The sequence below is a fragment of the Anas platyrhynchos genome, chromosome 7 (genome assembly GCF_047663525.1).
Source record: "Anas platyrhynchos isolate ZD024472 breed Pekin duck chromosome 7, IASCAAS_PekinDuck_T2T, whole genome shotgun sequence".
Lineage (NCBI taxonomy): Eukaryota > Metazoa > Chordata > Aves > Anseriformes > Anatidae > Anas > Anas platyrhynchos.
In genome coordinates, this window is record NC_092593.1 from 29,143 (window position 1) to 52,368 (window position 23,226).

Sequence of the window (23,226 nt, forward strand, 5' to 3'; positions counted from 1 at the left end):
CGCCCTTCTCGTGCTGCTCTTCAGAGTGCAGCTTGGCCCCACTCAGCCTGTGTGAGACAAATGTGAAACAAAAAGAAAAGCATAGGCTGAAGCAGCATCCAAAGCCACAGCACAGCTGGGACAGTTACTCTCAGCTGCTGCCTTACCTCCGTGCCCTGCCCTCCCCTCCCCTCGAGGCAGACGCTTCCATCTGCTCTCTTAGGCCAGCTACAACACCCCTGAAATATAAACAGGGTTTTTACCGTACTTGGTGTAGTTCAGTAACTGCAGTGACAGCTGCACCCCTAAAGTACCTTCTATAGCTGTTCATCACTCACCTTGCCAAAAGCAACTACGGTCAAGTCCCGTGTTGTACACTGTGTTTCACCTTAAACAAATGAAAACAGTCACAAGAGAATCATTCAGCTGCCAGCATTAGCACCCATCCCTCCACAACACAAATGGACCCCATTTACAATACTATCGTTTCAAAACAGCAGCCCTCTTGCCTCAGCACCTCAGAAGTAGATCAAGCCAGTCACCGAGTTGCCTACCGAGTGCTGAACAGTTCCAGAAGGAGCTCTTTCCGTGACAGGTTCCTCCAAAGGTTTACACTCTACTGGGGACAGAATAGAAATAAAAATAAAAGTTTCAAAACCCCATATCTGTAAGCTTTCAAGATTCGACAGACCTCCTCAAGCACACCGTTCAAGCACTATGCAAACAGCTGCTCACAAGCAGATATACTCTCCCAAATCTACATCTGACAACCACCAGAGATGACTGTGCCAGCTGCCCTTCAGTACGTGCCCAGAGGCAGACCAGATGTCTTTGCCAAAACAGTCCAGACAATGTATTAGTACACCCATGCACTGCCACGTTACCTGTAATCACTAACTGCCAGGCAGGACAGCTCCACACCAAACACGTACACGCACAGGCACGCCACAAACACTACAAACAAAACACACAACACTAGGCGCAAGAAAAAGTGACCCCCAGATGAAAGCCCTACGGCAACAGCAAGTAAGAACAGGTGCTCTGCACCAGACCCAAGGAGAGACTCAAATGTCACGACACGTGACTGGAAGCAACTGCCAGAACTGGGATGATGGAGGCCTAAAAAGCCTGCCTTCGAGACAAGAGGCCAGAAGGATGGGGACTGAAAACCCCCCAAGGCGACACTTAGGAATTCAATTCCCAAGCAAGACCTCCTGATGCGGCCCAGATGACTTCTGCAAGAGTGAGAATGGAAACAGACGTGCATCGTATTCGGTTTGAGATCGTAAGACCTGAAACAGATCTGCACTTCAAGCAGCAACTGCAAGACAAGAAGTGCTCGGATCAGAGCCATTGGGACAAAACAAGCATTGAGGCCCTTCAGCACAGCTACCAAGTCGCCTGTCTGGTCAGTCCGGTGTAAAAAGCCAGGAGGATATCAAGACCCGAGAAGCACAGAACAGACAATGCAGTAGCAAACAGGACAGACGAACAGAAGGAAACTGTCCTGCCTGGTGCACGCACTCACGCTACAAAATAATCCTGCCTCTTCTATTAGCCTGCTGACCCAGTCACAAGCAGCCTGAACGTGACCCAGCCTCAACCACCCTCACAGTGGCACCAAGTCTATTCAGCCAGCTGGCTCCATGCTGCTCTGGCTCCCAGCTCCCATTAGCCACTCCAGATATGCAAATACCAGGTGCCCCCCAACTTAGCTCTCAGGTTGCTGCATGGTAAAGTCCCTCCGCCTCAAGAAATGCACAGGCACCCATTGTCATCTTAGTCAACTGAAGGCTCATCATCAGCTGCAAAAACAGAGTAACAGCATTCACTAGGACGCCAGCCCCATTGCTCACCTTCTCCACAATGCTGACTACTGCTGATGCAACATACAATTGTGCTCACGTGTTCCTCTCCGACTCCAAGCTCCAACAGTGCAGCCAATATCATCCACACCAACTAGGAAAACAAAGGGATTAAACGATCATTGCGTTCACAACAAGTCAGCCAACTGTGTTTTTTTTGTTGTTTGTTTGTTGTGTGTGTCTCCTGTACTTTTTTTTAAATCAATTTTACCTAAACAACATGCAGAGAGCAGACAAGAGACCTGAGGTGTTTCTAGAAACAAAAATCCCCATGCTTTTGCTGCAGCTTTGAATATTAAAAGGACAAACTGACCAAGAAAGTAACTGATTATTTTTTCCATCTGGAATTAGCTCGATCTTTTATTTACATTAAAAGAAAAATCTAGGAGCAGAACTGATTACACGCCAAAAAAAAAAAAAATCCATTCCACTCGCAGGAAAAATCACTTACTTCAGTAAGCTACCTGAGAACCAAAAGGCTATGCTGATGGGTCAAAACACACTACAGGACACTGGGGCCAGGCCCTCCGCTGCACCCACTTAAAACCCATCCCTACACTCACCAAGGTGCAACCCCAACAGAAAAAAAACAGACACAGCATTTCAGCACCTGCTTTGTTCCGATTCTAAAGACTAACACCACAGCCCACATTGCCTGGGACACCTGATAAACAGAAGAGAAAGCAGACATACCCTTTTCAAGCCATCCCTGCACGTGTCGCTCCTTGATCATCTGCAACCTCTTCTCAAATCCTCAACCGCTTCTGTGGAGAGCCTGCCACGGCACCTGCAAAGCAAGATGGATACCCTTCGCACTCACCTCGTGCTACTTGGCAGTTCTGCTCCAATCCAGCTCACAACCAGCCCGCCCTTCTCGTGCTGCTCTTCAGAGTGCAGCTTGGCCCCACTCAGCCTGTGTGAGACAAATGTGAAACAAAAAGAAAAGCATAGGCTGAAGCAGCATCCAAAGCCACAGCACAGCTGGGACAGTTACTCTCAGCTGCTGCCTTACCTCCGTGCCCTCCCCTCCCCTCGAGGCAGATGCTTCCATCTGCTCTCTTAGGCCAGCTACAACACCCCTGAAATATAAACAGGATTTTTACAGTATTTTGTGTAGTTCAGTAACTGCAGTGACAACTGCACCCCTAAAGTACCTGCCACATCTGTTCATCACTCACCTTGCCAAAAGCAGCTCTGGTCGTCAAGTCCCGTGTCGTACACTGTGTTTCACCTTAAACAAATTAAACAAAAGTTGCCTACCAAGTGCTGAACAGTTCCAGAAGGAGCTCTTTCCTGTGACAGGTTCCTCCTAGGGTTTACACTCTACTGGGGACAGGAAAGAAATAAAAAAAAAAAAAGCAGAACCCCAAATCTGTAAGCTTTCAAGATTCGACAGACCTCCTCAAGCACACCGTTCAAGCACTATGCAAACAGATGCTCACAGCAGATATACTCCCAAAACCCCATCTGTCAACCACCAGAGATGACTGTGCCAGCTGCCCTTCAGTACGTGCCCAGAGGCAGACCGGATGTCTTCGCCAACACAGTCCCATCAATGTATTAGTACACCCATGCACTGCCACATTAATCACTAACTGCCAGGCAGGACAGCTCCGGACCAAACACATACACACACAGGCATGCCACAAACACTACAAACAAAACACACAACACTAGGCGCAAGAAAAAGTGACCCCCAAAAGGAAAGCCCTATGGCAACAGCAAGTCAGATACAGGTGCTCCGCACCAGACCCCAGGAGAGACTCAAATGTCACGACACTCGACTGGAAGCAACTGCCAGAACTGGGATGATGGAGGCCTAAAAAGCCTGCCTTCAAGACAAGAGACCAGAAGGATGGGGACTGAAAACCCCCTAAGAAGACACTTAAGAAATCAATTCCCAAGCAAGAGCTCCTGATGCAGCCCAGATGACTTCTGCAAGAGGGAGTATGGAAACAGACGTGCATCATATTCGGTTTGAGATCACAAGACCTGAAACAGATCTGCACTTCAAGCAGCAACTGCAAGACAAGAAGTGCTCGGATCAGAGCCATGGGGACAAAACAAGCATTGAAGCCCTTTACCACAGCTACCAAGTTCCCTTTCTGGTCAGTCCAGTGTCAAAAGCCACGAGGATATCAAGACCCGAGAAGCACAGAACACACATTGCAGAAGCAACACTACAAGACAGATGAACAGAAGGAAACTGTCCTGCCTGGCACACGCACTCACCCTACAAATTAATCCTGCCTCTTCTATTAGCCTGCTGACCCAGCCACAAGCAGCCTGAACGTGACCCAGCCTCAACCACCCTCACAGTGGCACCAAGTCTATTCAGCCAGCTGGCTCAATGCTGCTCTGCCTCCCAGCTCCCATTAGCCATCTACTCTCTTAGGCCAGCTACAACACCCCTGAAATATAAACAGGATTTTTTACTGTATTTTGTGCAGTTAACTAACTGCAGTGACAACTGCACCCCTAAAGTACCTTCTACATCTGCTCATCACTCACCTTGCAAAAAGCAGCTCCAGTCAAGTCCCGTGTTGTACACAGTGTTTCACCTTAAACAACTGAAAACAGTCACAAGAGAATCATTCAGCTGCCAGCATTAGCACCCATCCCTCAACAACACAAAAGGGACCCCATTTACAATATTATCATTTCAAAACAGCAGCCCCCTTGCCTCAGCACCTCAGAAGTAGATCAAGCCAGTCACATAGCTGCCTACCGAGTGCTGGACAGTTCCAGAAGGAGCTCTTTCCTGTGGGCAGTTCCTACTACGGTATACACTCTACTGGGGACAGGAAAGATATAAAAATAAAAATTTCAAAACCCCATATCTGTAAGCTTTCAAGATTCAACAGTACACCATTCAAGCACTATGCAAACAGCTGCTCACAAGCAGCTCAAGTCTGCCAAATCCACATCTGCCAACCTCCAGAGATGACTGTGCCAGCTGTCCTTCAGTATGCGCCCAGAGGCAGACCGGATGTCTTCGCCAACACAGTCCCATCAATGTATTAGTACACCCATAGACTACCATGTTAGCTATTATCACTAACTGCCAGGCAGGACAGCTCCAGACCAAACACGTACACACACACAGGCACGCCACAAACACTACAAACAAAACACACAACACTAGGCGCAAGAGAAAGCGACCCCCAGAGGGAAGCCCTACAGCAACAGCAAGTCAGAACAGGCGCTCTGCACCAGACCCCAGGAGAGACTCAAATGTCACGACACGCGACTGGAAGCAACTGCCAGAACTGGGATAGTGGAGGCCTAAAAAGCCTGCCTTCAAGACAAGAGACCAGAAGGATGGGGACTGAAAACCCCCCAAGGCGACACTTAGGAATTCAATTCCCAAACAAGACCTCCTGATGCGGCTCAGATGACTTCTGCAAGAGTGAGAATGGAAACAGACGTGCATCATATTCGGTTTGAGATCGTAAGACCTGAAACAGATCTGCACTTCAAGCAGCAACTGCAAGACAAGAAGTGCTCGGATCAGAGCCATGGGGACAAAACAAGCATTGAGGCCCTTCAGCACAGCTACCAAGTCGCCTGCCTGGTCAGTCCGGTGTAAAAAGCCAGGAGGATATCAAGACCCGAGAAGCACAGAACAGACAATGCAGTAGCAAACAGGACAGACGAACAGAAGGAAACTGTCCTGCCTGGTGCACGCACTCACGCTACAAAATAATCCTGCCTCTTCTATTAGCCTGCTGACCCAGCCACAAGCAGCCTGAACGTGACCCAGCCTCAACCACCCTCACAGTGGCACCAAGTCTATTCAGCCAGCTGGCTCCATGCTGCTCTGGCTCCCAGCTCCCATTAGCCACCCCAGATATGCAAATACCAGGTGCCCCCCAACTTAGCTCTCAGGTTGCTGCATGGTAAAGTCCCTCCGCCTCAAGAAATGCACAGGCACTGATTGTCATCTTAGTCAATTGAAGGCTCATCATCAGCTGCAAAAACAGAGTACCAGCATTCACTAGCACGCCGGCCATGATGCCCACCTTCTCCACAATGCTGACTACTGCTGATGCAACATACAGTTCTGCTCACCTCTTCCTCTCCGAATCCAAGCTCCAACAGTACAGCCAGTATCATCCACACCACCTGGGAAAACAAAGGGATTAAATGATCATTGCGTTCACAACACATCACCCATTGGTAGAATTTTATTGTTGCTTGTGTGTGTATATTGTTGTTTGGTTTTTTTTGAAATCTGCTTTAGCTCAACAGCATGCAGCCTGCAGACAAGAGAACTAGGGTGTTTCTAGAAGGAACAATCCCCATGCTTTTGCTGCAACTTTGAATATTAAATGGACAATATGACCCAGCAATTAACTGGAACTTTCTTAACTGCAAATAGCTCAAACATTTATTTATTTATTTATTACGTAGAAAGAAAGATCTAGGAGCAGAAAAGATCATACGCCAAAACAACCAAACACCAAACAACCTTCCCTTCGCTTCCGATAAGGGATGACCAGGCTGACAACACTCACCTTCCCTCAGTGCTTCATGACATGAGGATTTCCCTTCCCTTTCCACAACTGCACAAAGTAACTGCAAAGACAGGAGAAAAGCACACTCTGAGGCACCTCACAGCCACAGCGTACCTGCTGCAATACCTCTCTCTGTACCCAGCTCTGGCACTTCAGCTGCTCACCAGCTCTAACAGAGATTCTTCGCTCACAGCACCACAGCAAGCTCCAACCGGGCCACACAACACACAGTACACAAGCTACATTGCCCAACACACACCAGCTGGAACATTCCCGCCCAACAATCAGTCGCATCACACAGGAAGGATGCAGCACACTCCTAGAAACCAAACCTTCCAGTCCTGAGCAGCTCCCCACATTCTCCTGCCAACCACACTCAGCAAACACACCATTCACCCCTCAAAAAAAAACCAAAAATTTAGAACATACACACACAAAAAAAAAAAAACAAGCTCCGCAAATGCCAGAAAGACATGCACACACAGCAGCCCCGGCAGGGGTAATCACAGACTTACCCTTTGCAGATGAAAAGGTGACTCTGATACAACTCTGCTCAGTCTCTTGGTAATGCTGCATCTACGCTGTCAAGCCACATGTAGCCGGTAATCAAGCTGGTTTTAGTCCTCTGAAGAATTACACAAGTGGGCTTACACATCTAGAGATTAAAATATAGCTCAAAAAAAGAAGAGTATCCCACCATCCGAAAAAAACAGTGAGCCAGAAACCTCTATTAAACATCCCTCTATTGAGTGAATTCCAAGCACTTAAGAATTCTAGAAATCTATAAACTCCAGCCTGCCTAGAGAACCCTGAAACTGACTAAAGGAAAAACAAAGCACTTACCCCAAGGAGCAGCCCAGGCAGAAGGAGCTCTCTGATAGCATGCCTGGGGCTCATATACCATTCGGCCCCGCCCAGCACCCAAACCCAATCACCTGGAAAAGGGGAGGGGCAAAGCACAAGGAAGTAGAAACAAAGCAGGAGCAGCAGCAGCTGTTTTTTATTATTTTCTTTGTTTTTTTTTTTTTTTTTTTTTTTTTTTTTTTTTTTTTTTTAAGATCTGCTTTACTTGAAAAACATGCAGAGAGCAGACAGGAGACCTAGGGTGGTTCTAGAAGCAACAATCCCTATGCTTTTGCTGCAGCTTTTAACATTGAAAGGATGACACGACCAGGCCAGTAACTGGAACTTTTTCAAATGGAATTACGTCAAACAGGTTCATCATCACTTGCAAAAACAGAGAACCAGCATTCACTAGCACGCCAGCCCTGACACCCACCTCCTCCGCAACGCTGACTACTACTGATGCAACATGCTACTGTGAAATACCTCTCTGTTCCCAGCTCCTTTCCCTCATCTGCTCACTACATTTGCCTGAGAAGTGTGCCCGAACAGACTTATTCTGCAGAGATGAAGAAGGTGAGCCTGCTCACTCTCTAGGCACTACTGCACTTATGCACTCAAGGAACCATACCCCACAGTTTCCCAAAAACAACGTACCTGGCAACCCCTCATAAACGTACTTCTAATACGTAAATTCAAGGACATAAAGCCTAGAAGGCTTTATGGTCTAAAGACTCGACACACTGAAAACCCACAGGCAAAAGCTCCAGAAATGTAACAAGCTGTCCCTAAACTTGAAACAGACTACCCCTTACGTGCCCACTGCTGCCATTTTCAGACACACGCTCACACAGGGAGCCTCCATCATACATTTCTCCTAAACCCTGCTCCATCACTTTAACAGCAAGGTTGTAACTTTGATAATATTTGACATACAGGCAAAGAATCACAAAAAGCCCCGTAATTCTGCAAAAATCAGAAGGGACCCAGAACCACAAAGCAAACACACAAAGTAACATCACCATACCATCCGTAAAACTGCCATAACTACTCACCTGAGGAAGAGCTGCGTGCAATACAGGCACCTACTACTAGATTGCTTTACAGTGACAGATCCTACCAGTTACCAACTCAAAAAGATATGCGTACCGGTTTCTACTGGAAAACGCATCAGTCCATAGACTCTGACCCACCTAAAGAACCCTGCAACTGACTGAAGGAAAAACAAAGCGCTTACCCCAAAAAGCAGCCCAGGCAGAAGGAGCTCTGTCATGGAATACCTGCAACTCAGTTACCACTAGGTCCCACCTGGAACCTGAAGCTAATCACCTGGGAAAGTGCAAGGGGGAAAGCACAAAAAAAAAAAAAAAAAAAATCAGAAAGGAGCAGTAGCTGTGGTTTCTTTATTCATTTATATGGCTTAGCTCAACAGCACGCAGAGTGCAGACAGGAGAGCTAGGGTGTTTCTAGAAACAAAAATCCCCATGCTTTTGCTGCAGCTTTGAATATTAAAAGGACAAACTGACCAAGAAAGTAACTGTTTTTTTTTCCATCTGGAATTAGCTCAATCTTTTATTTACATAAAAAGAAAAATCTAGGAGGAGAACAGATTACATGGAAAAAAAAACAATTCCATTCCACTCACAGGAAAAATCACTTACCTCAGTAGGCTACCTGAGAACCAAAAGGCTATGCTGATGGGTCAAAACACACTACAGGACACTGGGGTTCAGGCCCTCCGCTGCACCCACTTAAAACCCATCCCTACACTCACCAAGGTGCAACCCCAACAGAAAAAAAACAGACACAGCATTTCAGCACCTGCTTTGTTCCGATTCTAAAGACTAACACCACAGCCCACATTGCCTGGGACACCTGATAAACAGAAGAGAAAGCAGACATACCCTTTTCAAGCCATCCCTGCACGTGTCGCTCCTTGATCATCTGCAACCTCTTCTCAAATCCTCAACCGCTTCTGTGGAGAGCCTGCCACGGCACCTGCAAAGCAAGATGGATACCCTTCGCACTCACCTCGTGCTACTTGGCCGTTCTGCTCCAATCCAGCTCACAACCAGCCCGCCCTTCTCGTGCTGCTCTTCAGAGGGCAGCTTGGCCCCACTCAGCCTGTGCGACACACCTGTGAAACAAAAAGAAAAGCATAGGCTGAAGCAGCACCCAAAGCCACAGCACAGTGGGACACTTACTCTCAGCTGCTCCCTTACCTTGGCCCCCACACCTGTCCTCGAGGAAGATGCTTCCATCTGCTCTCTTAGGCCAGCTACAACACCTCTAAAATAAAAACAGGATTTTTACTGTATTTTGTGTAGTTAAGTAACTGCAGTGACAGCTACACCCCTAAAGTACCTGCTACATCTGTTCATCGCTCACCTTGCCAAAAGCAGCTCTGGTCATCAAGTCCTGTGTTGTACACTGTGTTTCACCTTAAACAAATTAAACAAAAGTTGCCTACCAAGTGCTGAACAGTTCCAGAAGGAGCTCTTTCCGTGACAGGTTCCTCCTAGGGTTTACACTCTACTGGGGACAGGAAAGAAATAAAAATAAACATTTCAAAACCCCATATCTGTAAGCTTTCAAGATTCGACAGACCTCCTCAAGCACACCGTTCAAGCGCTATGCAAACAGCTGCTCACAGATATACTCTCCCAAATCCCCATCTGCCAACCACCAGACATGATTGTGCCAGCTGCCCTTCAGTACGTGCCCAGAGGCAGACCAGATGTCTTCGCCAACACAGTCCCATCAATGTATTAGTACACCCATGCACTGCCACATTAATCACTAACTGCCAGGCAGGACAGCTCCGGACCAAACACGTACACACACAGGCACGCCACAAACACTACAAACAAAACACACAACACTAGGCGCAAGAAAAAGTGACCCCCAGATGAAAGCCCTATGGCAACAGCAAGTCAGAACAGGTGCTCTGCACCAGACCCCAGGAGAGACTCAAATGTCACGACACGCGACTGGAAGCAACTGCCAGAACTGGGATGATGGAGGCCTAAAAAGCCTGCCTTCGAGACAAGAGACCAGAAGGATGGGGACTGAAAACCCCCTAAGAAGACGCTTGGGAATTGATTTCCTAAGGAAGAGCTCCTGATGCGGCCCAGATGACTTCTGCAAGAGTGAGGATGGAAACAGACGCGATCTCAAACCGAATATGATGCACAAGACCTGAAACAGATCTGCACTTTCGAGCACTTCTTGTCTTGCAGTCGCTGCTTGATCAGAGCCATGATGACAAAACAAGCATTGAGGCCCTTCAGCACCGCTACCAAGTCGCCTCTCTGGTCAGTTCAGTCTAAAAAGCCAGGAGGATATCAAGACCCGAGAAGCACAGAACAGACAATGCAGTAGCAAACAGGACAGACGAACAGAAGGAAACTGTCCTGCCTGGTGCACGCACTCACGCTACAAAATAATCCTGCCTCTTCTATTAGCCTGCTGACCCAGTCACAAGCAGCCTGAACGTGACCCAGCCTCAACCACCCTCACAGTGGCACCAAGTCTATTCAGCCAGCTGGCTCCATGCTGCTCTGGCTCCCAGCTCCCATTAGCCACCCCAGATATGCAAATACCAGGTGCCCCCCAACTTAGCTCTCAGGTTGCTGCATGGTAAAGTCCCTCCGCCTCAAGAAATGCACAGTCACCCATTGTCATCTTAGTCAATTGCCAGGCTCATCATCAGCTGCAAAAAAACAGAGTACCAGCATTCACTAGCACGCCGGCCATGATGCCCACCTTCTCCACAATGCTGACTACTGCTGATGCAACATACGGTTCTGCTCACCTCTTCCTCTCCAAATCCAAGCTCCAACAGTGCAACCAGTATCAACCACTCCACCTCGGAAAACAAAGGGATTAAATGATCGTTGCAATCACAACAAGTCAGCCAATGGTGTTTTTTGTTGTTGTTGTTGTTGTTTTGTGTGTATTTTCTTTATTTCTTTTTTTTAAATCTGCCTTACCTCAACAGCATGCAGAGCACAAACAAGAGAACTGGGGTGTTTCTAGAAGCAACAATCCCCATGCTTTTGCTGCTGCTTTTAACATTGAAAGGACGACACGACCAGGCCAGTAACTGGAACTTTTTCAAATGGAATTACGTCAAACAGGTTCATCATCACTTGCAAAAACAGAGAACCAGCATTCACTAGCACGCCAGCCCTGACACCCACCTCCTCCGCAACGCTGACTACTACTGATGCAACATGCTACTGTGAAATACCTCTCTGTTCCCAGCTCCTTTCCCTCATCTGCTCACTACATTTGCCTGAGAAGTGTGCCCGAACAGACTTATTCTGCAGAGATGAAGAAGGTGAGCCTGCTCACTCTCTAGGCACTACTGCACTTATGCACTCAAGGAACCATACCCCACAGTTTCCCAAAAACAACGTACCTGGCAACCCCTCATAAACGTACTTCTAATACGTAAATTCAAGGACATAAAGCCTAGAAGGCTTTATGGTCTAAAGACTCGACACACTGAAAACCCACAGGCAAAAGCTCCAGAAATGTAACAAGCTGTCCCTAAACTTGAAACAGACTACCCCTTACGTGCCCACTGCTGCCATTTTCAGACACACGCTCACACAGGGAGCCTCCATCATACATTTCTCCTAAACCCTGCTCCATCACTTTGACAGCAAGGTTGTAACTTTGATAATATTTGACATACAGGCAAAGAATCACAAAAAGCCCCGTAATTCTGCAAAAATCAGAAGGGACCCAGAACCACAAAGCAAACACACAAAGTAACATCACCATACCATCCGTAAAACTGCCATAACTACTCACCTGAGGAAGAGCTGCGTGCAATACAGGCACCTACTACTAGATTGCTTTACAGTGACAGATCCTACCAGTTACCAACTCAAAAAGATATGCGTACCGGTTTCTACTGGAAAACGCATCAGTCCATAGACTCTGACCCACCTAAAGAACCCTGCAACTGACTGAAGGAAAAACAAAGCGCTTACCCCAAAAAGCAGCCCAGGCAGAAGGAGCTCTGTCATGGAATACCTGCAACTCAGTTACCACTAGGTCCCACCTGGAACCTGAAGCTAATCACCTGGGAAAGTGCAAGGGGGAAAGCACAAAAAAAAAAAAAAAAAAAAATCAGAAAGGAGCAGTAGCTGTGGTTTCTTTATTCATTTATATGGCTTAGCTCAACAGCACGCAGAGTGCAGACAGGAGAGCTAGGGTGTTTCTAGAAACAAAAATCCCCATGCTTTTGCTGCAGCTTTGAATATTAAAAGGACAAACTGACCAAGAAAGTAACTGTTTTTTTTTCCATCTGGAATTAGCTCAATCTTTTATTTACATAAAAAGAAAAATCTAGGAGGAGAACAGATTACATGGAAAAAAAAACAATTCCATTCCACTCACAGGAAAAATCACTTACCTCAGTAGGCTACCTGAGAACCAAAAGGCTATGCTGATGGGTCAAAACACACTACAGGACACTGGGGTTCAGGCCCTCCGCTGCACCGACTTAAAACCCATCCCTACACTCACCAAGGTGCAACCCCAACAGAAAAAAAACAGACACAGCATTTCAGCACCTGCTTTGTTCCGATTCTAAAGACTAACACCACAGCCCATATTGCCTGGGACACCTGATAAACAGAAGAGAAAGCAGACATACTCTTTTCAAGCCATCCCTGCACGTGTCGCTCCTTGATCATCTGCAACCTCTTCTCAAATCCTCAACCGCTTCTGTGGAGAGCCTGCCATGGCACCTGCAAAGCAAGATGGATACCCTTCGCACTCACCTCGTGCTACTTGGCCGTTCTGCTCCAATCCAGCTCACAACCAGCCCGCCCTTCTCGTGCTGCTCTTCAGAGGGCAGCTTGGCCCCACTCAGCCTGTGCAACACACCTGTGAAACAAAAAGAAAAGCATAGGCTGAAGCAGCACCCAAAGCCACAGCACAGAGGGACAGTTACTCTCAGCTGCTCCCTTACCTTGGCCCCCACACCTGTCCTCGAGGAAGATGCTTCCATCTGCTCTCTTAGGCCAGCTACAACACCTCTAAAATAAAAACAGGATTTTTACTGTATTTTGTGTAGTTAAGTAACTGCAGTGACAGCTACACCCCTAAAGTACCTGCTACATCTGTTCATCGCTCACCTTGCCAAAAGCAGCTCTGGTCATCAAGTCCTGTGTTGTACACTGTGTTTCACCTTAAACAAATTAAACAAAAGTTGCCTACCAAGTGCTGAACAGTTCCAGAAGGAGCTCTTTCCGTGACAGGTTCCTCCTAGGGTTTACACTCTACTGGGGACAGGAAAGAAATAAAAATAAACATTTCAAAACCCCATATCTGTAAGCTTTCAAGATTCGACAGACCTCCTCAAGCACACCGTTCAAGCGCTATGCAAACAGCTGCTCACAGATATACTCTCCCAAATCCCCATCTGCCAACCACCAGACATGATTGTGCCAGCTGCCCTTCAGTACGTGCCCAGAGGCAGACCAGATGTCTTCGCCAACACAGTCCCATCAATGTATTAGTACACCCATGCACTGCCACATTAATCACTAACTGCCAGGCAGGACAGCTCCGGACCAAACACGTACACACACAGGCACGCCACAAACACTACAAACAAAACACACAACACTAGGCGCAAGAAAAAGTGACCCCCAGATGAAAGCCCTATGGCAACAGCAAGTCAGAACAGGTGCTCTGCACCAGACCCCAGGAGAGACTCAAATGTCACGACACGCGACTGGAAGCAACTGCCAGAACTGGGATGATGGAGGCCTAAAAAGCCTGCCTTCGAGACAAGAGACCAGAAGGATGGGGACTGAAAACCCCCTAAGAAGACGCTTGGGAATTGATTTCCTAAGGAAGAGCTCCTGATGCGGCCCAGATGACTTCTGCAAGAGTGAGGATGGAAACAGACGCGATCTCAAACCGAATATGATGCACAAGACCTGAAACAGATCTGCACTTTCGAGCACTTCTTGTCTTGCAGTCGCTGCTTGATCAGAGCCATGATGACAAAACAAGCATTGAGGCCCTTCAGCACCGCTACCAAGTCGCCTCTCTGGTCAGTTCAGTCTAAAAAGCCAGGAGGATATCAAGACCCGAGAAGCACAGAACAGACAATGCAGTAGCAAACAGGACAGACGAACAGAAGGAAACTGTCCTGCCTGGTGCATGCACTCACGCTACAAAATAATCCTGCCTCTTCTATTAGCCTGCTGACCCAGTCACAAGCAGCCTGAACGTGACCCAGCCTCAACCACCCTCACAGTGGCACCAAGTCTATTCAGCCAGCTGGCTCCATGCTGCTCTGGCTCCCAGCTCCCATTAGCCACCCCAGATATGCAAATACCAGGTGCCCCCCAACTTAGCTCTCAGGTTGCTGCATGGTAAAGTCCCTCCGCCTCAAGAAATGCACAGTCACCCATTGTCATCTTAGTCAATTGCCAGGCTCATCATCAGCTGCAAAAAAACAGAGTACCAGCATTCACTAGCACGCCGGCCATGATGCCCACCTTCTCCACAATGCTGACTACTGCTGATGCAACATACGGTTCTGCTCACCTCTTCCTCTCCAAATCCAAGCTCCAACAGTGCAACCAGTATCAACCACTCCACCTCGGAAAACAAAGGGATTAAATGATCGTTGCAATCACAACAAGTCAGCCAATGGTGTTTTTTGTTGTTGTTGTTGTTGTTTTGTGTGTGTTTTCTTTATTTCTTTTTTTTAAATCTGCCTTACCTCAACAGCATGCAGAGCACAAACAAGAGAACTGGGGTGTTTCTAGAAGCAACAATCCCCATGCTTTTGCTGCAGCTTTTAACATTGAAAGGAAAATATGACCCAGCAAGTAACTGGAACTTTCTTAACTGGAATTAGCTCAAACTTTTTTTTTTTTTTTTAACTTAGAAAGAAAAATCTAGGAGCAGAACAGATTATACGCCAACAAAATCAATTCCATTCCACCCAAAGGAAAAAGCACATACTCTCATCCCCTCCTGTACCTCAGCCGCTTGCCTGCCCCACATGGCACATGCTTCCATCTGTTCTCTTCACCCACTTATAGCACCTCTAAAAGGCAAACTGGAATTTTACTCTACTGGATGTAGGAAAATAACTGCAGTGACAACCGCACCCCCAAAATTAACAGCTACCTCTGCTCATCACGCGCCAGAGTCACTGCAGAAGCAGCTCGGGTTGAGACGTCCTGCACTGCGCACTACACACTGCATTTCAGCCTAATGAAAGGCAAAACACAGGCAGAAGATAAACATTCAGCTGCCAGCAGTAGCACCCATCCCTCAACAACAAAAGCGACCCCATCTTTACTTTTATCCTTTCAAAACAGCAGGCCACTTGCCTCTGTACCTGCAAATTCGGTCCAAGCTTGAAAGGAGCGGCCAGCATCACCCACGCCACCTGGGAACACAAAAGGATACAATGACCACGGTGCTTGCAAGCACCCACCTGCCACACTGCTCCTCTATCCCAAAGAGCCTCACCTCGGACCCTCACAGGGAAACACCTGAGCGTCTTCCCTTCGCTTCCGATAAGGGATGACATGGCTGACACCACTCACCTTCCCTCAGAGCTTCGTGACATGAGGATTTCCCTTCCCTCTCCACAACTGAACCAAGCACCTGTAAAGACAAGAGAAACACACACACTGAGGCACCTCACAGCCACAGCGTACCTGCTGCAATACCTCTCTCTTCCCAGCTCTGGTACTTCAGCTGCTCACCAGCTTTAACTCAGATTCTTTGCTCACAGCAGCACAGCAAACACTGCCCGGGCCACACAACACACACTACACAAGGTACATTGCCCAACACACACCAGCTGGAACATTCCCGCCCAACAATCAGTCGCATCACACAGGAAGGATGCCGCACACTCCTAGAAACCAAACCTTCCAGTCCTGAGCAGCTCCCCACCTCCTCATTCTAACCACGCTCAGCAAACACACTGTTTGACCCTCAAAAATAAAAATAAATAAATAAATAAATAAAAACATGCACACACACAAAGAAAAACAACTGAGCTCCACAAATGCCAAAAAGACATGCACACACAGCAGCCCCGGCAGGGGTAATCAAACTTACCCTTTGCAGATGAAAGAGGTGACTCTGATACAACCCTGCTCAGTCTCTTGGTAATGCTGCATCTACGCTGCCAAGCCATATGTAGCATTCAATCAAGCTGGTTTTAGTCCTCTGGAGAGTTACACAAGTGGGTTTATACATCTAGAGACTAAAATATAGCTCAAAAACAGAAGAGTATCCCACCATCCCAAAAAAAACAGTGAGCCAGCAGCCCCTACTAAACATCCCGCTACTGAGTGAATTCCAAGCACTTAAAATCCAGAAATCCATAGGCTCCAGTCTGCCTAGAGAACCCTGCAACTGACTGAAGGAAAAACAAAGCACTTACCCCAAAGAGCAGCCCAAGCAGAAGGAGCTCTCTGATAGCATGCCTGGGGCTCATATACCATTCGGCCCCGCCCAGCACCCAAACCCAATCACCTGGGAAAGGGGAGGGGCAAAGCACAAGAAAGTAGGAAGAGAGCAAAAGAAGCAGCTGTGGTTTTTTTTTTTCCCTTTGTTTTTTAAAATCTGGTTTATCTCAAAAACATTCCGAGAGCAGACAAGAGACCTGTGGTGTTTCTACAAGCAAAACTCCCCTTTTGCTTTTGCTGCAGCTTTTAATGTTGAACTGATAATGTCACCAAGCAAGTAACTGAAACTTCTTCAACTGGAATTAGTTTAAACACGCTCACCGTCATCTGCAAACACAGAGAACCAGCATTCACTAGCCCTAACCCTAACCCCAACCCTCACCCTAAACTCTAACCCTAGCCCCAGCCCTAGTCCCCGAGAACTGCATTTCCCGGTGTGCTCTGGGCGCTCAACATGGCCTCCCGGAAGTTCGGAGTCCCAGAACTACATTTCCCGGTATGCTCTGGGCGCTCTGCATGGCCTCCCGGAAGTCCGGAGTCCCAGAACTACATTTCCCGGCATGCTCTGGGCACTCAACGCGGCCTACCGGAAAGCCTTGTGCCGGAAAACTACACCTACCAGCATTCCCTGCACAGCCGGCACGGCCAATCAGAGGCCGAGTCGTCGAGAACTACATTTAACAGCACTCCCTGGAACCCTAGCCCTTACCGCCCTCACACAAAAAAGCCGCAAGCCCTAACCCTAAAAATCCTCGAAACCCCTACAGACCTAACCCAAACTATCCACCACACTAAACCCCTGAAGACCTATGCCTAAAAGCCCTAACCCAAACACTTAAGACGCTCACAGCGCCCAAGCCCACAAAATTAAGACGCTCAAATCCCAAACCCCCCCAAAATAGGACGCTCAAATCCCAAACCCAACCCAAAATATTAAGACGCTCAAAACCCTAACCCAGGAGAACCTAACCTGAAAAAATAAATAATAAGATCTTAAAACCCTAACCGTAAATAACTGACCAAAAATAAAACCCTAAGAACCTAACCCTAAAAAAACTATCAACACTACAACCCAAAAAACTCTAAAACCCTAACACGCTAACCCTGAAACCCTTAAAACCCTAACCCTCAAATCCCTAAAATCCTAACCGTTAAAACTCCAACCCTAAAACTAAAAACCTTAAAATCCTAAACATAAACCCTGAGAACGCTTACCCTGAAACCCAACCCTAGGGCCCTATCCCTGAAACCTTAAAACCGTGAATCAATCTTTGGGAAATAACATAGGCTCAGGAGAGGATCTCAGTACAGTAGCATTTTTATTTGAGATTACAATGGCGGGTGTCCCGCGAGCAGGAGGGCACCTACCGATTCCATACACAGTTTATATACTTTTTTTTTTCCCCTCCCAAGGACCAGGACCCTCCCGTTTCCCCATTAACTGTGCAATCCAGGTTCATACTCTATCTGGTGCTTCACCGAAAACACACAGCTGCTGGCCTGTTACAAGTCACATTTCTTTCGAGGCTTTTACTCTTTGAGGTGGTAATGTTTCTTACACCGTGATTTCCACTTAATTGTTGTAAGGATTCTGGTTGTCTGCATTTTACAAGGTTGTCTGTTGTAATAAATGACTAAGTCCCAAATAGGATTACAATCAAAGTTTACAATTTATTAAATGAATAGAGGTAAGCAAACAGCACTGGGTGCGCCGGGAGTCTCTGCTCCACCGAGACGCACACAAGTCACAGCAGGCGGCTGGTTTTTATGCTCCTAGGCTAATACATATTCATTACTACTTCTAGAAAAGGCAGGGTTATTATAACTAGTTCCTGGAATCCGAACCCGCCCACTGACGCATGTGTTATCAGTCTCTGGTGGTCCCTCTGCGGGTCTCTCGTACTGAAGGCTCATAGTCTTCCTCCCAGGCTTTTCCCTTGTCCTTCTCCTTTGTCCATCTTGGCTGGATGTCAGAGACTTGCATAGTGCCCCATGCAATAGTCATAACAGTTAGCAGTTATTCTGAAACCCCTTTGTTCTCTTGTCCCCTATTAACCCGAATTGCTGGACCATTCCTTTGCAAGATGAGAAGAGGTAAAGAGAGCAGGAGGAACAGCAGCCCTGGTTTTGGTCTGGCTTAGTTCAACAGGGTGCAGCACAAGCAACCAGGCTGTTTCTCTTCAAAGACTTGCCTTAGCATTGGTGAAGAAAACTGACCGGGCTGACAACCCTCTTACCTTTTTGCACCACTCCACACCATGGGGACTTCATCTCTCCAAGGCTGCACGAGGGAAGGGCGGAAACAAGAAAAAAAGCACATCCTGAGGCACCTCATAACCACAGCCTACCTACTGCAATACTTGTGTCTCTCTTCCCAGCTGCTTCATCTCTCTGGCTCTCCATCTCCAAACCACATTCTTTTTAACTGCCATGCAGAGTGGCAGTCCTCCGGGCGCCATAGAGCAGCACCATATTTTTATTTTTTTCATTAGTATTTTTTAATTTCAAAACAGCAGTCCGCTTCCCTCTGGAGATGGACAGTAGGTCCAGCCAGTCACCGAGTTGCCAACACAGAGCTTCACAGTTCCAGAAGGCGCTCTTTCCTTTGACCGATTCCTTATAAATGTTATCTACCACTGGCAAAAGCAATAAACAGACTGCAAACATGCACTGCCATCTTTGACAAACTTTATGTTTTCAATTTTATTATTTCAAAGAGAGCAGTCCACTTGCCTCTCCATCTGTGAAGTAGATCAAACCAGTCACTACGTTGCCGAACAAGAACTTGACGGTTCCAGAAAGCGCTGTTACCTTTGACCGGTTCCTCCTAATGTTTACCTACTGCTGGTTTATACATTAATAGATTAAAATATAGCTCAAAAACAGAGGAGTATCCCACCATCCCAAAAAACAGTGAGCCAGAAACCTCTATTAAACATCCCTCTCCTAAGTGAATTCCAAGCACTTAAAAATTCTAGAAATCTATAAACTCCGGCCTGCCTAGAGAACCCTGCAACTGACTGAAGGAAAAACAAAGCGCTTACCCCAAAAAGCAGCCCAGGCAGAAGGAGCTCTCTGATAGCATGCCTGGGGCTCATATACCATTCGGCCCCGCCCAGCACCCAAACCCAATCACCTGGAAAAGGGGAGGGGCAAAGCACAAGGAAGTAGAAACAAAGCAGGAGCAGCAGCAGCTGTTTTTTATTATTTTGTTTTTTTTTTTTTGTTGTTGTTGTTTCTTTGTTTGTTTGTTGTTTGTTTGTTTTTAAAGATCTGCTTTACTTGAAAAACATGCAGAGAGCAGACAGGTGACCTGTGGTGTTTCTAGAAGCAACAATCCCCATGCTTTTGCTGCTGCTTTTAACATTGAAAGGACGACACGACCAGGCCAGTAACTGGAACTTTTTCAAATGGAATTACGTCAAACAGGTTCATCATCACTTGCAAAAACAGAGAACCAGCATTCACTAGCATGCCAGCCCTGACACCCACCTCCTCCGCAACGCTGACTACTACTGATGCAACATGCTACTGTGAAATACCTCTCTGTTCCCAGCTCCTTTCCCTCATCTGCTCACTACATTTGCCTGAGAAGTGTGCCCGAACAGACTTATTCTGCAGAGATGAAGAAGGTGGCCCTGCTCACTCTCTTGGCACTACTGCACTTATGCACTCAAGGAACCATACCCCACAGTTTCCCAAAAACAACGTACCTGGCAACCCCTCATAAACGTACTTCTAATACGTAAATTCAAGGACATAAAGCCTAGAAGGCTTTATGGTCTAAAGACTCGACAGACAGAAAGCACACAGGCAAAAGCTCCAGAAATATAACAAGCTGTCCCTAAACTTGAAACAGACTACCCCTTACGTGCCCACTGCTGCCATTTTCAGACACATGCTCACACAGGGAGCTTCCATGATACATTTCAACTAAACCCTGCTCCATCACTTTGACAGCAAGGTTGTAACTTTGATAATATTTGACATACAGGCAAAGAATCACAAAAAGCCCCGTAATTCTGCAAAAATCAGAATGGACCCAGAACCACAAAGCAAACACACAAAGTAACATCACCATACCATCCGTAAAACTGCCATAACTACTCACCTGAGGAAGAGCTGCGTGCAATACAGGCACCTACTACTAGATTGCTTTACAGTGACAGATCCTACCAGTTACCAACTCAAAAAGACATGCGTACCGGTTTCTACTGGAAAACGCATCAGTCCATAGACTCTGACCCACCTAAAGAACCCTGCAACTGACTGAAGGAAAAACAAAGCGCTTACCCCGAAAAGCAGCCCAGGCAGAAGGAGCTCTGTCATGGAATACCTGCAACTCAGTTACCACTAGGTCCCACCTGGAACCTGAAGCTAATCACCTGGGAAAGTGCAAGGGGGAAAGCACAAAAAAAAAAAAAAAATCAGAAAGGAGCAGTAGCTGTGGTTTCTTTATTCATTTATATGGCTTAGCTCAACAGCACGCAGAGTGCAGACAGGAGAGCTAGGGTGTTTCTAGAAACAAAAATCCCCATGCTTTTGCTGCAGCTTTGAATATTAAAAGGACAAACTGACCAAGAAAGTAACTGGTTTTTTTTTTCCATCTGGAATTAGCTCGATCTTTTATTTACATAAAAAGAAAAATCTAGGAGCAGAACTGATTGCACGCCAAAAAAAAAAAAAATCAATTCCATTCCACTCGCAGGAAAAATCACTTACTTCAGTAGGCTACCTGAGAACCAAAAGGCTATGCTGATGGGTCAAAACACACTACAGGACACTGGGGCCAGGCCCTCCGCTGCACCCACTTAAAACCCATCCCTACACTCACCAAGGTGCAACCCCAACACAAAAAAAAACAGACACAGCATTTCAGCACCTGCTTTGTTCCGATTCTAAAGACTAACACCACAGCCCACATTGCCTGGGACACCTGATAAACAGAAGAGAAAGCAGACATACCCTTTTCAAGCCATCCCTGCACGTGTCGCTCCTTGATCATCTGCAACCTCTTCTCAAATCCTCAACCGCTTCTGTGGAGAGCCTGCCATGGCACCTGCAAAGCAAGATGGATACCCTTCGCACTCACCTCGTGCTACTTGGCAGTTCTGCTCCAATCCAGCTCACAACCAGCCCGCCCTTCTCGTGCTGCTCTTCAGAGTGCAGCTTGGCCCCACTCAGCCTGTGTGAGACAAATGTGAAACAAAAAGAAAAGCATAGGCTGAAGCAGCATCCAAAGCCACAGCACAGCTGGGACAGTTACTCTCAGCTGCTGCCTTACCTCCGTGCCCTCCCCTCCCCTCGAGGCAGACGCTTCCATCTGCTCTCTTAGGCCAGCTACAACACCCCTGAAATATAAACAGGGTTTTTACCGTACTTGGTGTAGTTCAGTAACTGCAGTGACAACTGCACCCCTAAAGTACCTTCTATAGCTGTTCATCACTCACCTTGCCAAAAGCAGCTCTGGTCGTCAAGTCCCGTGTCGTACACTGTGTTTCAGCTTTAACAAATGAAAACAGTCACAAGAGAATCAATCATTCAGCTGCCAGCATTAGCACCCATCCCTCAACAACACAAAAGGGACCCCATTTACAATACTATCGTTTCAAAACAGCAGCCCCCTTGCCTCAGCACCTCAGAAGTAGATCAAGCCAGTCACCGAGTTGCCTACCGAGTGCTGAACAGTTCCAGAAGGAGCTCTTTCCTGTGACAGGTTCCTCCAAAGGTTTACGCTCTACTGGGGACAGGAAAGAAATAAAAATAAAAAATTCAAAACCCCATATCTGTAAGCTTTCAAGATTCGACAGACCTCCTCAAGCACACCGTTCAAGTGCTATGCGAGCAGCTGCTCGCAAGCAGCTCAACTCTCCCCCCTCCAGTCTGCCAAACACCACAGAGATGACTGTGCCAGCTGCCCTTCAGTACGTGCCCAGAGGCAGACTGGATATCTTTACCAAAACAGTCCAGACAATGTATTAGTACACCCATGCACTGCCACGTTACCTGTCATCACTAACTGCCAGGCAGGACAGCTCCAGACCAAACACGTACACACACACAGGCACGCCACAAACACTACAAACAAAACACACAACACAAGGCACAAGAAAAAGTGACCCCCAAAAAGAAAGCCCTACAGCAACAGCAAGTCAGAACAGGTGCTCTGCACCAGACCCCAGGAGAGACTCAAATGTCACGACACGCGACTGGAAGCAACTGCCAGAACTGGGATGATGGAGGCCTAAAAAGCCTGCCTTCGAGACAAGAGACCAGAAGGATGGGGACTGAAAACCCCCTAAGAAGACGCTTGGGAATTGATTTCCTAAGGAAGAGCTCCTGATGCGGCCCAGATGACTTCTGCAAGAGTGAGGATGGAAACAGACGCGATCTCGAACCGAATATGATGCACAAGACCTGAAACAGATCTGCACCCATGCTTTTGCCGCATTTTTTTTTAACATTAAAAGGACAGTACTCGCTGGGTCGTAACTGGAACATTCCCAACTGGAATTGGCTCAAACTTTTATTTACCATGAATGAAAGATC

The 23,226-nt window shown here is 47.1% G+C and overlaps 2 long non-coding RNA genes across 3 annotated transcripts; both read right to left on the reverse strand.

Moving 5' to 3' along the window:
- Window positions 1-5,798: 5,798 nt before the first annotated feature.
- Window positions 5,799-7,005, reverse strand: LOC119715168 (uncharacterized). The gene is made up of 3 exons (XR_011810552.1): window positions 6,877-7,005; window positions 6,362-6,422; window positions 5,799-5,969 (listed from the first exon to the last, which is right to left on the reverse strand). It is a non-coding gene; the product is annotated as an uncharacterized lncRNA (long non-coding RNA).
- A 7,542-nt stretch (window positions 7,006-14,547) lies between these two features.
- Window positions 14,548-16,199, reverse strand: LOC140002920 (uncharacterized). 2 transcript variants are annotated; one of them, XR_011810582.1, is made up of 5 exons: window positions 15,802-16,199; window positions 15,591-15,641; window positions 15,377-15,460; window positions 14,786-14,839; window positions 14,548-14,683 (listed from the first exon to the last, which is right to left on the reverse strand). It is a non-coding gene; the product is annotated as an uncharacterized lncRNA (long non-coding RNA). The 2 variants fall into 2 exon arrangements; XR_011810583.1 differs by having other exon boundaries at window positions 14,548-14,711.
- Between the last annotated feature and the right edge of the window lie 7,027 nt (window positions 16,200-23,226).